Consider the following 15,851-nt stretch of genomic DNA (forward strand, 5'->3'; position numbering starts at 1 on the left):
ATGATTTAAAGTTCCCTGGCCCCCACTGCTTTATTTTCACCATGATGTCCAGTCCCTATATACTTCCATCCCCCACCAGGAAGGTTTCAAAGCTCTCCGCTTCTTTTTAGATTCTAGACCTAACCAGTTCCCCTCTACCACCACTCTGCTCCATCTAGCGGGATTAGTCCTTACTCTTAATAATTTCCTCTTTGGCTCCTCCCACTTCCTCCAAACTAAAGGTGTAGCTATGGGCACCCGTATGGGTCCTAGCTATGCCTGCCTTTTTGTTGGCTTTGTGGAACAATCCATGTTCCAAACCTATTCTGGTATCTGCCCCCCACTTTTCCTTCGCTACATCAACGACTGGATTGGCGCCGCTTTCTGCACGCATGCTGAGCTCGTTGACTTCATTAACTTTGCCTCCAACTTTCACCCTGACCTCAAGTTTACCTAGTCCATTTCTGACACCTCCCTCCACTTTCTAGATCTTCCTGTCTCTGTCTCTGGAGACAGCTTATCTACTGCTGTCTACTATAAGCCTACAGACTCTCACAGCTATCTGGACTATTCCTCCTCTCACCCTGTCTCTTGCAAAAATGCCATCCCTTTCTCGCAATTCCTCTGTCTCTGCCGTATCTGCCCTCAGGATGAGGCTTTTCATTCCAGAATGAAGGAAATGTCCTCTTTTTTTAAAGAAAGGGGCTTCCCTTCCTCCACCATCTGCTCTCAAACGCATCTCTCCCATTTCATGCACATCTACTCTCACCCCATCCTCCCGCCACCCCACTAGGAATAGGGTTCCCCTTGTCCTCACTTACAACCCCACCAGACTCCGGGTCCAACATATAATTTTCCGTAACTTCCGCCACCTCCAACGGGATCCCATCACTAAGCACATCTTTCCCTCCCTCCACCCCGGCTATCTGCAGGGATCGCTCCCTACGCGACTCCCTTGTCCATTCGTCCCCCCCATCCCTCCCCACTGATCTCCCTCCTGGCACTTATCCTTGTAAGCGGAACAAGTGCTACACATGCCCTTACACTTCCTCCCGCACTACCATTCAGGGCCCCAGACAGTCCTTCCAGGTGAGGTGACACTTCACCTGTGAGTTGGCCGGGGTGATATATTGTGTCCGGTGCTCCCGATGCAGCCTTCTATATATTGGTGAGACCCAACGCAGACTGGGAGACCGTTTTGCTGAACACCTACGCTGTGTCCGCCAGAGAATGCAGAATCTCCCAGTGGCCACACATTTTAATTCCACGTCCCATTCCCATTCTGATATGTCTATCCACGGCCTCCTCTACTGTAAGGATGAAGCCACACTCAGGTTGGAGGAACAACACCTTATATTCCGTCTGGGTAGCCTCCAACCTCATGGAATGAACATTGACTTCTCTAACTTCCGTTAATGCGCCACCTCCCCCTCGCCCTCCATCGGTTATTGCCCATCCTCTGGGCTTCCCCCCTTCCTCTTTCTTTCTCCCTGGGCCTCCCATCCCATGAACCTCCCATATCCCTTTTGTCAAACAACTGTCCAGCTCTTGGCTCCATCCCTCCCCCTCCCATCTTCTCCTATCATTTCGGATCTCCCCCTGCCCCCCCCCACTTTCAAATCTCTTACTAGTTCTTCTTCCAGTTGGTCCTGACGAAGGGTCTCTGCCCGAAATGGCGACTGTACCTCTTCCGATAGATGCTGCCTGGCCTGCTGCGTTTACTAGCAACTTTTATGTGTGTTGCTAAAATATTGAATGTTTTTTAGTAATTTTTTCCTTGAATATTTGTTCTTGCCACTTACTTTAGTAGTTATTTAGTAGTTATCCAATTTCCCTCGGGATCAATAAAGTATATCTATCTATCTATCTATCGTCAGTAACTTTGTTGAATCATAGAAGTATGTATTGAACATTCCTGCACAGTATAAGCAATAATAGTATGCATACCATGACATTTCAATTCCTGCAGCATTATTACTGAAGCTAGAAAAGTTTACTTGTGCCACAGAAGTTGTCATTTCCACTGAACTTCATAATTAAACATTCTAATTGTGGTTTCCCCTAAGAATCTCATTAGTCACAATGGCATAGTGATACATAAAACATTACGTTAATTGCAAAGGCAGAATGCAGGACACGTTCTTTTCATTGAACTTGTTCACAAATACACCATCTGACAATAAATGTACTAAAAACAGAAATAGGTTTAAAGATTATTTACAAATTATTTCAAAGTGTGAAGTATACAAGAGAGTTAATTTTTACCTTTTGAACATAGATGATGACTGGATAGCAAATTATATGCTGTGCTGAATTCTGTACCACCGATGTCAATAGGAATTAATGTGCTATATGCAGTGTAATATATATCTATTAGCTATTTCACATATTTCTCCCAGACTACCCATACAAATTGTCATGAAATTCTTTCTGTAATATTTTCACGTGCTTATCTCCCTGCAGGAATTTTGCTTAAGACATGAGAAAATCTACCGATTTACCTGCCTGTCTTAATATTTCATTGTGTGGTATGTTATTAAAAGTTGTATTATAATGATCCAATCAATTATGTAATGAATTGCTGATGACCATTTACAATAATAAAGGTATTTTGAGAGTGTTGCTGTTATTGAAGTCGCATGCATTGTTTTTGTTTATTTAATCATCAGAATTTAAACAAGAATATGGTAGACTTGAATGAAGAGGAAGTTGGGATGAGAGGAGTACTGAACACAGTAGAAAATAGGTGAATGGATTGTTGCACGCTCAACTTTCCTGATGTGAGAAGCAACGGCAATGTGTTGGCTGTGATCATTATAAAATATCAACTTTTCATGCTGAAGATTGACCATTTTAACATTCTGTCATCTTTGCCATTTTAATCTGAAGTCTGGTGCTGTAAGAAAGAATAATTCCCTTTTCAGATGTTTACCGTTTACCGAAAATTAGATAAATAACACTATAATGATTCATTGCATTGTATACATAAGAAATGTGTTGGGTTGCGTAATAGTTTGATGTATTTCCTAAGTACTTACAACATTAAAAAGTAGAAATGGGAGTCGGCCATGTAACCCCTTGTATCTCCTGCATCATTCAATAATGACTAATCTTTTACCTCAATGTTATTTTCCTGCACTTCCCAATTTCCTTTGATTCCCACAATCATCATTGTTTTGTGCTGTGTCAGATAACCTAGGCAATCATGATCTCATGATCATGATTGTTCTTAGTAAATCTTTCTACAGAACTGTTTTGCCATTGCCTTCTGGGCAGTGTCTTTACAAGTCAGCCATTATCAATACTCATTAGAGATTGTCTGCCTGGCATCAGTGGTCACATAACCAGGTCTTGTGATATGCACCAACTGCTCATATGACCATCCACCACCTTCTCTCATGGCTTCATTTGACCCTGATCTTATCATGGTGCAAGCTTGTTTGCTGAGAAATAATGTGCTGTTCATTCAATGCAAACAATTCAAACTTATTTGAATCATAAGTTTATTTTCCTTTAACTAGGGAGGCCAGACAATAGTCTCACCAGGACATTACAGCTGGAGCAGGGCATCTTTAACTTGAAATGAAATCATTTCACAATTTTAAACAGCACAATCTTTGTTTTGCAATGTTTTGCTATACCACATGTTCATTTCCAATGATTTTGTATAGTGGGATGCCTTGAACTCCTCAAATGTCAATCCCATTCAAACTCTTGCTATTTTTTCTGCCGAAGTAGATGGTTTCACAGTTTCTCACATTATATTCCATCTGCCATGACATTGTCCAGTCACATAACTTGTTTATACTTTTTTTTGAGTCTTCTGTAGGTTGTTCCGAGAGCTTATACGACCATTGCACCATCAGCAAAGTTGGAATAATAGAAGCAGAATCAGTTGTAATATCGTAAACAACAGGAATTCTGCAGATGCTGGAAATTCAAGCAACATACATCAAAGTTGCTGGTGAACGCAGCAGGCCAAGCAGCATCTATAGGAAGAGGCGCAGTCGACGTTTCAGGCCAAGACCCGGTCTCGGCCTGAAACGTCGACTGCGCCTCTTCCTATAGATGCTGCTTGGCCTGCTGCGTTCACCAGCAACTTTGATGTATGTTGTCAGTTGTAATATCATTGGCATATGTTATGAAAGTTATTGTTTTGTGGCAGCAGTACATTGCAATACATAATAATTAAAATTATAAATTACCACAGGAAGTCTATATAAAAAAGAAAATTACATTTAATTAGTAGTGCAAAAACAGAGGAAAAGAGATACACAGGTATTCATGGGTCCAATGTCCATTCAGAAATCGGATGGCAGAGGGGAAGAAGCTGTTCATGAATCATTGAGTGTGTGTCTTCAGGCTTCTGTAGCTTCTCCTCCATAGTAGTATTGAGAGGAGGCCACATACTTAATGATGGATACCACTTTTTTGATGCATTGCCTTTTGACGGTGTCCTGGATGCTGGGGAGGCTGGTGCCCTTGATGGAACTGGCAGAATTTGGAACTTTCTTCAGCTTTCTCTGATCCTGTGAGATGGCTCCTCCATACCACGTGATGATGCCACCAGTTAGCATGCTCTCCACAGGACGTTTGTGGAAATTTGTAGTTTTTACAGGTTCCCTTTCAAAATCTATAGAAATAGCTCTCAATGCCCTCATCAAAATCATTGATATAGGTTGTGAACAGCTGTGACTACGGCACTCAGCTCTGTGGCAACCTGGCATTCCTGAAATCAAAATCAGGATCAGAATAAGGTTTAGGTTTAGTATCACTGGCATATGTCGTGAAGTTTGTTAACTTAGTGGCAGTTGTACAGTGCAATACATGATAAGTATAGAAACAAGATAATTAAATTAATTACAGTAAGTATGTACATGTATATTAAAGAGTTAAATTATGAACTGGAAAAAACAGAAATGATAAAATAATGTGAGGTAGTGTTAGTGGGTTCAATATCCATCTAAAAATCGGATGACCAATATATTTATATTTACTATGTTTTGCTTGTTATTTGGTGCCACATCGATGACAAAGTATTAGGCCTGCAATACATGCTCTCTAATTTTGTTTAATAATTACTCGTTTCTTACGCAAATTTCTGAAAGTAAAAATAATGATAAAATAGCTAGTTTCTTTAGGAGGCAACATCCATTATCAAAGACTGCCACATCTGCGCTACGCAGCTACCCTTGGGCAGGTGGTAAAGAAACTTCAAGTTCTACATCATCCATTTCAAAACAGCTACTTCTTTACAACCATTCAGTCTTGAACCAACCAGTAAACCCCAAATCACTACAATGTAGCAACACCATGAGCATTTTGATCATTTTGCACAAAAAGTGACTTTTCTTTTTGTTATAATTGTGCTATTTCTTTTAGAAATCGTGTATAATTAATATTAAACACAGGATTTCCCTGTGTTTTCCTGCATTCATTTTACTCTCTATCTTCACAATCCTTCCATGGCCTGCTGCAGTGAAACATCCCCACACCATGATGCAGCCAGCATCATGCTTTATGGTAAGGATGGTGTGTTTTGGATGATGTGCAGTGTTTGGCTTACGTCAAACATAGCGTATAGTCTGATGGCCAGAAAGTTCTATTTTGGTTTCAACAGGCTATAGCAGTGGTCTCCAGACACCGGGCCGCAAAGCATGTGCTACCAGGCCACGAAGAAACAATATGATTTGGCGATATGAAACAATATGAGTCAGCTGCACCTTTCCTCATTCCCTGTCACGCCCACTGTTGAACTTTAACGCACATGAGGTCATCAGTGACCCAAGACGTGCAAAGGAATTGGTCCGTGACCCATTTGTGAATGTTTCCGGTGAACCTTCCATGTCAGCGTGGGAAAAAGATCAACTCCTCGAGCTTTCAAATGAGGGCGGGTTGAAAAGTATGTTTGACATAACATCTCTGCCGGCATTCTGGATCAAAGTCAAGACTGAATATCCTGAGATAGCCATGAAAGCACTGAAAACGTTGCTTCCACTTCCAACATCATATACGCTGCAAAGCAGATTTTCTGCAATGAATGCAACAATAACTAAATTGCGGAATAGACTGGACATAAGGAACCCCCTTCGAATATCGCTGTCTCCCATCACTCTTTGATGGGACCATCTTGTTGCAGGAAAACAAGCCCAAGGCTGCCACTGATTCAGCGATATTGGTGTGTTGCAATGATTTTATACGTTCATACAAGGAAAATATGCACTGTGTGCTTAATATCCAAATGTTACTTAAAATGTTATGATGCTATTGACTTATAAGTGACTTATAATTCAGTGGTCCCCAACCTCCGGGCTGCGAAGAATGCAGCGGTGCATCGGTGGCCAGAACGCACCCAGCACATCTTTAATAAAAAAGTCAAAATAAGGTGCCGCCCGGCACGTAAATGTCGGCCCAGATCAGAGGCGATTGCCGATTGCATCGCCTCTGATCTGGGCCGACATTTACATGCCAGGCAGCATCTAATCAATTAACTTGTTTATTTCGGCATTTTTCTTAAAAGGTGTGCTGGGTGCATTCCAGCCACCGCTGCATTCTTTGAAGCCAAATACCGGTCCGCGATTCAGAGGTTTGGGACCACTGTTATAATTGACTTATCACTGCATTCATGTGAGGAAAATATGCGCTGTGTGTTTGATATAAAATTCATTAGATAAACCCTGTTAGAAACAAAACTGAGTGTATTAGCCACTTCTAAGTGACTTATAGTTGACTTATGACCTATATTCCAATCGTGATTAACACCACCTCCCTCAACCCCGGGTCGGCCGGTCCGCAAGAATATTGTCAATATTAAACCGGTCCACGGTGCAAAAAAGTTTGGAGACCCCTGGGCTATAGAACCTTCTTCCAGATGACTTTAAGTCTCCCACATGCTTTCTGCCAAACTCTAGCTGAGATTTCTTGTAAGTTTTTTTCAACAGTGGCTTTCTTTTTGCCACTTTCCCATAAAGATGTGACTGGTGAAGCACTGGGTAACAGTTATTGTATGTACAGTCTCTCCCATCTCAGCCACCGAAGCTTGTAACTCTTCCAGAGCTGTCATAGGTCTCTTGTTGACCTCTCTCACTTGTCCCCTTTACTCACAGCACTCAGTTTTCGAGCATGGCTGCTCTAGAGAGATTTACAGCTGTGCCATATACTTTCTGTTTCTCGATGATTGATTTTAACTGTACTCCAAGGGATGTTCAGAAACTTGGTAATTATCCTGTATCCATCTCCTGACTTTTGCTTTTCAATAACCTTTTCTCAGAGTTGCTTGGAATGTTCTTTTGCCTTCATGGAGTAGTTTTTGCCAGGATACTGACTCACCAGCAGTTGGACCTTCCAGATACAGGTGTATTTTTATACAATCGATTGAAACATCTTGACTGCACAGAGGTGTCCAAATACAGATCTTCAATTAACTAAATATGTGACTTCTAAAACAAATTGGCAGTGTGAATACTTATGTAATCAATTATTTTGAATGTTGTGCTTTATATTTGTAATTAATTTAGATCACTTTGCAGAGATCTGTTTTCACTTTGACAGAAACAAGTCTTTTTCTGTTGATCAGTGTCAGAAAAGCTAAATTAAATCCATTATGATTCAAGGTCATAAATCAATAAAAATGAAATACTTTTTATAGGCACTGTATTTATCATTACACCAGGTTCACAAAGCTGGGTGGCAGTGTGAAATGTGAGGACTATGTTATGAGAATGCAGGGTGACGGTGAATGCAGTGAGGTTATCCACTTTGGTGGCAATAACAGCAAGGCAGATTACTATCTGAATGGTGTCAAGTTAGGAAAAGGGGAAGTACAATGAGATCTAGGTGTCCTTGTTCATCAGTCACTAAAAGTAAGCATGCAGGTACAGCAGGCATTGAAGAAAGCTAGTGGCACGTTGGCCTTCATAACAAGGGGAGTTGAGTACAGGAACAAAGAGATCCTTCTGCAGTTGTACAGGGCTCTGGTGAGACCACACCTAGAGTATTATGTGCAGGTTTGGTCTCCAAATTTGAGGAAGGACATTCTTGCTATTGAGGGGGTGCAGCGTAGGTTCACAAGGTTAATTCCCGGGATGGCGGGACTGTCATATGTTGAAAGATTGGAGCGACTGGGCTTGTATACACTGGAATTTAGAAGGGTGAGAGGGGATCTGATTGAAACATATAAGATTATTAAGGGATTGGAAACACTGGGGGCAGGAAACATGTTCCTGATGTTGGGGGAGCCCAAAACCAGAGGCCACAGTTTAAGAATAAGGGATAGGCCATTTAGAACGAAGGAAAAACTTTTTCACGAAGAGCTGTCGATCTGTGGAATGCTCTGCCTCAGAAGGCAGTGCAGGCTAATTCTCTGGATGCTTTCAAGAAAGAGTTAGATAGAGCTCTTAAAGATAGTGGAGTCAAGGGATATGGGGAGAAGGCAGGAACAGGGTACTGATTGTGGATGATCAGCCATGATCACAGTGAATGGTGGTGCAGGACTGAAGGGCCGAATGCCCTACTCCTGCACCTATTCTCTATTGTTTATTCATTCATGCAGATGAAAATAAACATGATTTCATCTCACATTATTCACTGATTTAATTTGGTTATGTACAATATAAATAAATTTAACAAATATCATTTCCCTTTTACAAACATATATTGATTCTGCCCAAACCTTATTTCTGTATTTCCTTATTATATAGAAGGTAGCCATTCTATCTATTCAGTCTATGCCAGTTCAGAAAGCAATTCCACTGCCCCACTGTTTTGTCATGTATCCTGCTTTCCACATATTCCCATCATCTCTTCTTAAACTCTTAATATTTTCCAAATGCCTTCTTTCTAATTTCCATGATAAAAGATTTGAGTATTTTCCCTGCAATTGACATCAGACCAACTGTTTTCTACTTTTTTTTTCTTTTCTCGCTCCTTCTTTTCTTAAATTGCTACCTTTCAATAGGTGGGGACCATTCTGGAATGCACAGTATGTTGACAAGTGGCAACTACCTCCTGAGCAACATGCACAAAAATACTGGAGGAACTCAGCAGGTCAGGCAGCATCTGCAGAAGAGAATAAAGAGTCAATACTTTAGGCAGAGACTCTTAATCACTACTGGAAAGGACTGGGGAAGAAGCAAGAATAAGAAGGTAGTGTGAGGGGAAGGAGCACAGCTAGCAGGAGATAGGTGAATCCAGATGAAGGAGAAGGTGGGTAGGTGGGGTGAGGAACGAAGTGAGAAGCTGGGATGTGATAAGTGGAAAAGGTTAAAGGCTTAAGAATAAGAAAACTGACAGGAGAGCAGTGTGGATTATGGGAGAAAGGGACAGAGGAGGGGTACCAGAAGGAGATGATGGGTAAATGAGAAGGGAAAGGGCAAAAGAGAAACCAGAATGGGGAATTGAAACAGAGAGAAAGGATTGGGGGGGGGGGGAATACTGAAAATGAGCAAAATCACTTCTTAAGCAATCAAGTTGGAAATTACCCAGAATATGAGATGTTGCTCCTCTCACCTGAGAGTTGTCTCATCGTGAGGAGGTCATGAACTGACATCTCAGAATGGGAATGGGAGGTAGAATTAAAATGGATGGTCACTGGGAAATCATATCTCTTATGGTGGACAGAGTGAAGGTGCTCAATAAAGTGGTTCCCCCAATCTACGTTGGGCATCAGTAATCTAGGGGGGACCACACCAGGAACATCGGATGGAGTAGATTATCTTGACAGACTTGCAAGTGAAACATTCCCTCAGCTGGAAAAACCGTTTGGAGACCTGAATGGTGGTGCAGGAGGAGGTGAAGGGTTAGGTGTAGCATTTGTCCCATTTGTGTGGATAATTGCCAGGAGAAATTGGTGGGGATGGATGTATGGACAAGGGAGTGATGGAGAGGTAGATCGGTGTGGAAAGCAAAGAGTGGGTGCAACTCCCTCTCTATCAAAATCCTCTGATGTTTCTAATAGTAGCATTAATGCTCCCAGTACTAGTACTTCATTAATGCTAATTTCTTTGAGCTGCTCATTTAATACTAGAACTTACTTCTAGTAGGTTTCCTTCGACTTCCATGGAAGATAAAAAATACTTCTTTAATTTTCCTTCCAACATTTTATAGGTTGTGTACCTTAAATGATGGTGATGAAGGGGATGAAGATTTAAGACAATAGCTTGAATTCCAATTGAGTGAGCTGCTTTATCCTGCAAGATTTTGAAATGAATTTGCTGGAGACCGACTCCACATTACGTAGTTTTCAATGGATCAACATTGATAGCCCGGATTGATAATAATGGTTAAGTGAAGGTTCCATTTTGCTTATGCTAACGTTTGAGCTACACAGTCCATGATCTTATTGACATTATATAATTTTGGTCAAGGCTCAGATAATCAACATAACTCATTAGAAATTCTTTACTATGTTGAAGTAAGGCCACACAGGGACTTGTAGCAGTTTTTTTGGGATGGATGAAATAGATCAGAAATCTAGGGAATCATTAACTTCGCAAACTCCAAGGGCCTTGCATTCCAATCAACCTCTTTGTTCTTTATTAGTAAAGCAGCACATATGATTGTTCAGTCATATCCTGGTGTTCTTTCCTCATCTCCACCAGAAGCTAAAGAATAGCCTGATGAGTGAGCATAGTATCTTACATTGTATTTAGGTATAGACAAAAGGTATTTGTTGAAGTTTAATGTGAGAGGAAGACATGAGAATGCAGAAAGATAAAAATGAATAACCATATTAGTGCCATAGATTCATAGGGTCTCACAGCACAGGATCAAGCACTTTGGAGCACCATGTCTAAGCCTCGTCTGTAATCCACTTTGACTTGATAACTTAAATGTGAGTCTGGATGCTTTGTAAATTTTGTGAGGGCATTTGCATCCATCACATTACGAGGCATACGAGTAGAAACAGGCCATTTGGACTTCGAGTCTGCTTTGCCATTCCACCAAAGTTGATTTATTACCCCACTCACCCCTAACTCCATTCTTCTGCCTTCTCCAGATTACCTTTGATGCCCTGACTAATCAAGAACCTATCAAACTCTGCCTCCACAGCCATCTGCGGCACAGAATTCCACAGATTCACTACCCAACGGCTAAAGAAATCCCTCTTCATCACAGTTGAAATTCAGATGCCATCTATAAATGTACTGATGATACAACCACTGTTAGCGGAATTTCAGGTGGTGATCAAAGGCCATACAGAGGCAAGGTATACCATTTAATGGAGTAGTGTCATTGCAACAAGCTTGCACTCAATATCAGAAAAGCCATAGAGCTGATTGTGGACTTCAGGAAGGATAAGATAAGGGAACGCAAACCAATCCTCACAGAGGGACCAGAAGTGGAAAGAGTGAGCAATAATTTCAAGTTCCTCAGTTCCAATATCTCTGAGGACCTAACCTGGACGCAACATATTGAGGCAGTTATAAAGAAAGCAAGACAGTGGCTATATTTCATTAGGAGTTTGAGGAGGTTTGATTTCTCAACTAAAACACTTGGAACATTTCTACAATTGTACCATGGAGAGCATTCTGACTGGTTGCATCACCATCTGGAGCGGGGGTAGAGGGGCTACTGAACAAAATCAAAATAAGTTGCAGAAACTTGTAAATTTAATCAGCTCTGTCGTGGGTTCCAGCTTCCATAGTATCCAAGACATCTTCAAGAAGTGGTGTCTAAGGAAGTTGGTATCTATCAATAAGAATCCCCACCACCCAGACATGCCCACTTCTCATCATTACTGTTGGAAAGGAGGTACAGCAGCCTGAGGACACACGCTCAGAGACTCAGGAACAGCTTCTTCCCCTCTGCCATCCGATTTTCAAATGGATATGAACCCGTGAACACTACCTCACTACATATTTATTGCTGTTATTTCACACTACTTATTTTAACTTTAACAGACATATAGGTACTTAACATAACTCAGTTTTTCCTCTATACTTATTTCTCATGTATTGCTGCCGTAAAATTAACAAATTTCATGACATATATCAATGATATTAAATCTGATTCTAAATGGATGACCCTCTATTCTGGGGCTGTGCAATCTGGTCCTACATTGTCCCACTTTCGGAATGAGACAGGGCAGGTGACAGAAGTTTGCGTCGGGGAGCTGGAGATGGTTCAAAGGAAGTTCACAAAGAGGATTCCAGGACTGAATGGCTTGTTATTTGAAGAGTGTTTGATGGCCTGTATTTGCTGAAATTCAGAAGAAAGAGGAATGACCTGATTGAAACCTATCGAATGGTGAAAGGCCTTGGCAGAATGGATGTGGACAGCACGTTTCCTCTAGTGGGAGAGTTTAAAACCAGAGGACACAGCCTCAGATTAAAGGGGCATCCATTTAGAACAGAGATGGGGAGGAATTTCTTTAACCAGTAAGTGTTGAATGTGTGGAATTCTTTGACAAAGGTGGCTGAGGAGGCCAAGTCCTTATGTATATTTAAGGCACAGGTTGATAGATTCTTGGTTGGTAAGGCATGAAGGGAAATGTGGAGAAGGCAGGAGATTAGGGCTAAGAGGGAAAATGGATCAGCCATGATGAAATGGCGGAGCAGACATGATGAGCCACATGGGCCACATGGCCTCATTCTTCTCTTATTGTCTTATGGATCTCTTTGGACCCAGTGGTCATAATGCCATTAGTTTCAAGGTAATTATGGAAAAGGATAGATCTGGAACTTGGGTTGAGATTCCAAATGGGAGAAATCCCAATTTTTATGGTATCAGAAAAGATCTGGCATGTGGGGATTGCGACAAATGCTTCTTTGGCATGTGGGGATTGGGGCAAATGGTTTTCTGGCAAGTGTACTTGCTAAGGGGGAGGCCTTCAAAAGTGAAATTGAGAGTTTTTCAATGTTTACTCAACAGAATTTCTATGTTCCTGTCAGAATAAAAGTTAGGGATTGCAGGTTGAGGGAACCTTTGTTTTCAAGAGATAATGAGGCCATGGCTATGAAAAAGGAAGTACATAGCAGGTATAGGTAGATAGAAACATATGAGATACTTGATAGCATAAGTAATGCAAAAAAACACTTATGAAGGCAATCAGGAGTGCCCAGACTCCTTTTCAGGAAATCTGATCACTTGGTTGTCCTTCTCCTACCTGCAGGCAGACAGAGGCTAAAGAACAAAGCTCCAGAGATTAAAGCAACAAGGAATTGGTCACAGGAGGCAGAGGAGTGGCTACGGGATTGCTTCAAGTTAGTGGACTAGTCCATGTTCAAGGACTCATCTGTGGATCTGAATGAACAACACTACAAATGTCACGGGCTTTATAAAAACAGTCATAGTTGAGAGTGTCACCACAAAATCATTCAGTGTCTTCCCCAATCAGAAGCCAGTGATGAAACATAAACTCCAAAATCTACTGAAAGCCAGATTCCTGGTGACCAAGAAAATAACAACAGGTCCAGGTATGATCTCCAGAAAGCCATCTCATGGGCAAAGTGGCAATTTCGGACCAAACTTGAATCAATAAAGGATGTTTAATGGTTGCGGCAAGGCTTGAATACAATCATCTCTTGTAAAGATAAATCAATTGACATAGGTGACAGCAGGGCTCGCTTCACTTCCAGATGAGAATGCCTCCTATGCTCATTTGACAGTGAAAACATGGGGAAACCATCATGAGTTCCCACATCCCACAGTGATACTGTGATTTCAGTCTGTGAAGCCGATGTGTGAGCAGCCTTTAAGAGAATGAAATCACAGAAAGCATCCTGTCAAGATGGGATACTTGGCCAAGTACTAGAGACCTGTGATGATTAACTGGTTAGTGTGTTCACTGAAATCTTTAACCTCTCGCTTCAGCAGAGTGCGGTACCCATGTGCTTCAAGCATGCCTCAGTTATACTGGTGCCAAACAAGAGCGTGATGTACTGCCTCAATGACTATCACCCAGCAGCACTTACATCCACGGTGATGAAGTGTTTTGACCAGTTTGTGATGAAACATATTAATTCCTGTCTGAGAAATGATTTAAATCTGCTCCAATTTCCCTATCAGAGTAACAGGTCCACAGCAGATGCTATTTCACTGGCTCTTTGCTCAACCCTGGAACATCTGGCCAGCAAAGATACATACTTCAGAATACTCTTTATCGACTGCAGCTCAGCATTCAATACCGTCACCCTGTCAAACCTAATCAATAAGCTCCAAGACTTTGGCCTTGGCCTCAATACCTTCTTATGTAATTGGATCCTGGATTTCCTCACCTGCACACCCCAGTTTAGATTGGCAACAACATCTCCTCCATGATTTCCATCCACACAGGTGCATCACAAGGCAGTGTGCGCAGTCCCCTGCTCTACTCACTTTACACTTGTGAGTGTGTGGCTAAGCACAACTCCAACGCTATATGCATGTTTGCTGATGACACAAAACTTGATGATTTTTGAGGACATTACCCAGAAAGTTGAAGAAGGCAAGGCATTGGATGGTGTCCATATGGACTTTATCAAGGCATTTGACAAGGTCCCACATGAGAGATTGCTCAAGAAGGTTCAATCACTCAACATTCAAAATGAGGTAGTAAATTGGATTAGACATTGGCTTTGTGGGAGAAGGCAGAGCGTGGTAGTAGATGGTTGCCTCTTTGACTGGAGGCCTGTGACTAGTGAGGAGCTGCAGGAATCAGTGCTAGGACTGTTGTTGTTTGTCATCTATGTCAACAACGTAGAGAACAATGTTTTTAACCGGGTCAGCAAATTTTCAGATGACACCAAGATTGGGGGTGTAGTTACAGCAATGAAGGCTATCATGGCCTACAACCAGATTTGGACCAGCTGGAAAAATTGGCTGACAAATGGCAGATAGAATTTAATGCAGACAAGTGTAAGGTATTGCACTTTGGTAGGACCAACCAGGGTAGGTCTTACACAGTGAACAGTAGGGCATTGAGGAGTGTGGTAGAACAAAGCGATCTGTGAATACAGATCCATAATTCATTGAAAGTGGTGTCAAAAGGTTGATAGGGTCATCAAGAAAGAATTTTAGCACGTTGGCCTTCATAAATCAAGGTAGTGAGTACAGGAGATGGGATGTTGTGTTGAACTTGCGTAAGACAGTGGTGAGGCCTAATTTGGAGTATTGTGAACAGCTTTGGTCACCTACCTACAAGAAAGATGTAAATGCTGTTGAAAGAGTATAGAGAAAACTTGCAAGGATGTTGCCAGCTCTGGAGGAACTGAGTTTTAAGGAAAGATTGACTAAGTTAGTTGTTTATTCCTTGGAACATAAAAGATTGAGGGAAGATTTCATAGATGGAAACAAAATTATGAGCTATATAGATAGAGGAGGTGTGAATTCAAGCTGCCTTTTCCCACTGGGATTGGGTGGGAATACAACCAGAACTCATGTTAAGGGGTAAAGGTGAAACAGTCAAGGGGAACATGAGGGGGGACTTATTCATTCAGAGGGTGGTGAGAGTGTGGAATGAGCTGCCAGCTCAAGTGGTGGATGCAGATTTGATTTCAACATTTAAAAGAAATTTGGATAGGTACATGGATGGGAAAAGTATGAAGGGCTATGATCTGGGTGCAGATCAATGGGACTAAGCAGTTTAATGGTTTGGCACAGACTACCATGTGCAGAAAGGGCCTATTGCTGTTCTGTGTATTCTATGATTCTACGATTGTATAGGATATATCCTCTCCACATGTACCCTATCTAGTCTTTCAGTATTCATTGGTGTTTCAATGTGATCACCCCATTATTCTTCTGAACTCTAGCTAGTACAGGCCCAGAGCCATCAAATGCTCCTGATATGTTAACCCTTTCATTCCCAGAGTCATTCTCATGAACCTCTTCTGGACCCACTTTAATACCAACACATTTTTTTCTTCGATAACAAGCCAAAAACTGCCCAGAAT

Source organism: Mobula hypostoma, chromosome 5, assembly GCF_963921235.1.
Source record: "Mobula hypostoma chromosome 5, sMobHyp1.1, whole genome shotgun sequence".
NCBI lineage: Eukaryota > Metazoa > Chordata > Chondrichthyes > Myliobatiformes > Myliobatidae > Mobula > Mobula hypostoma.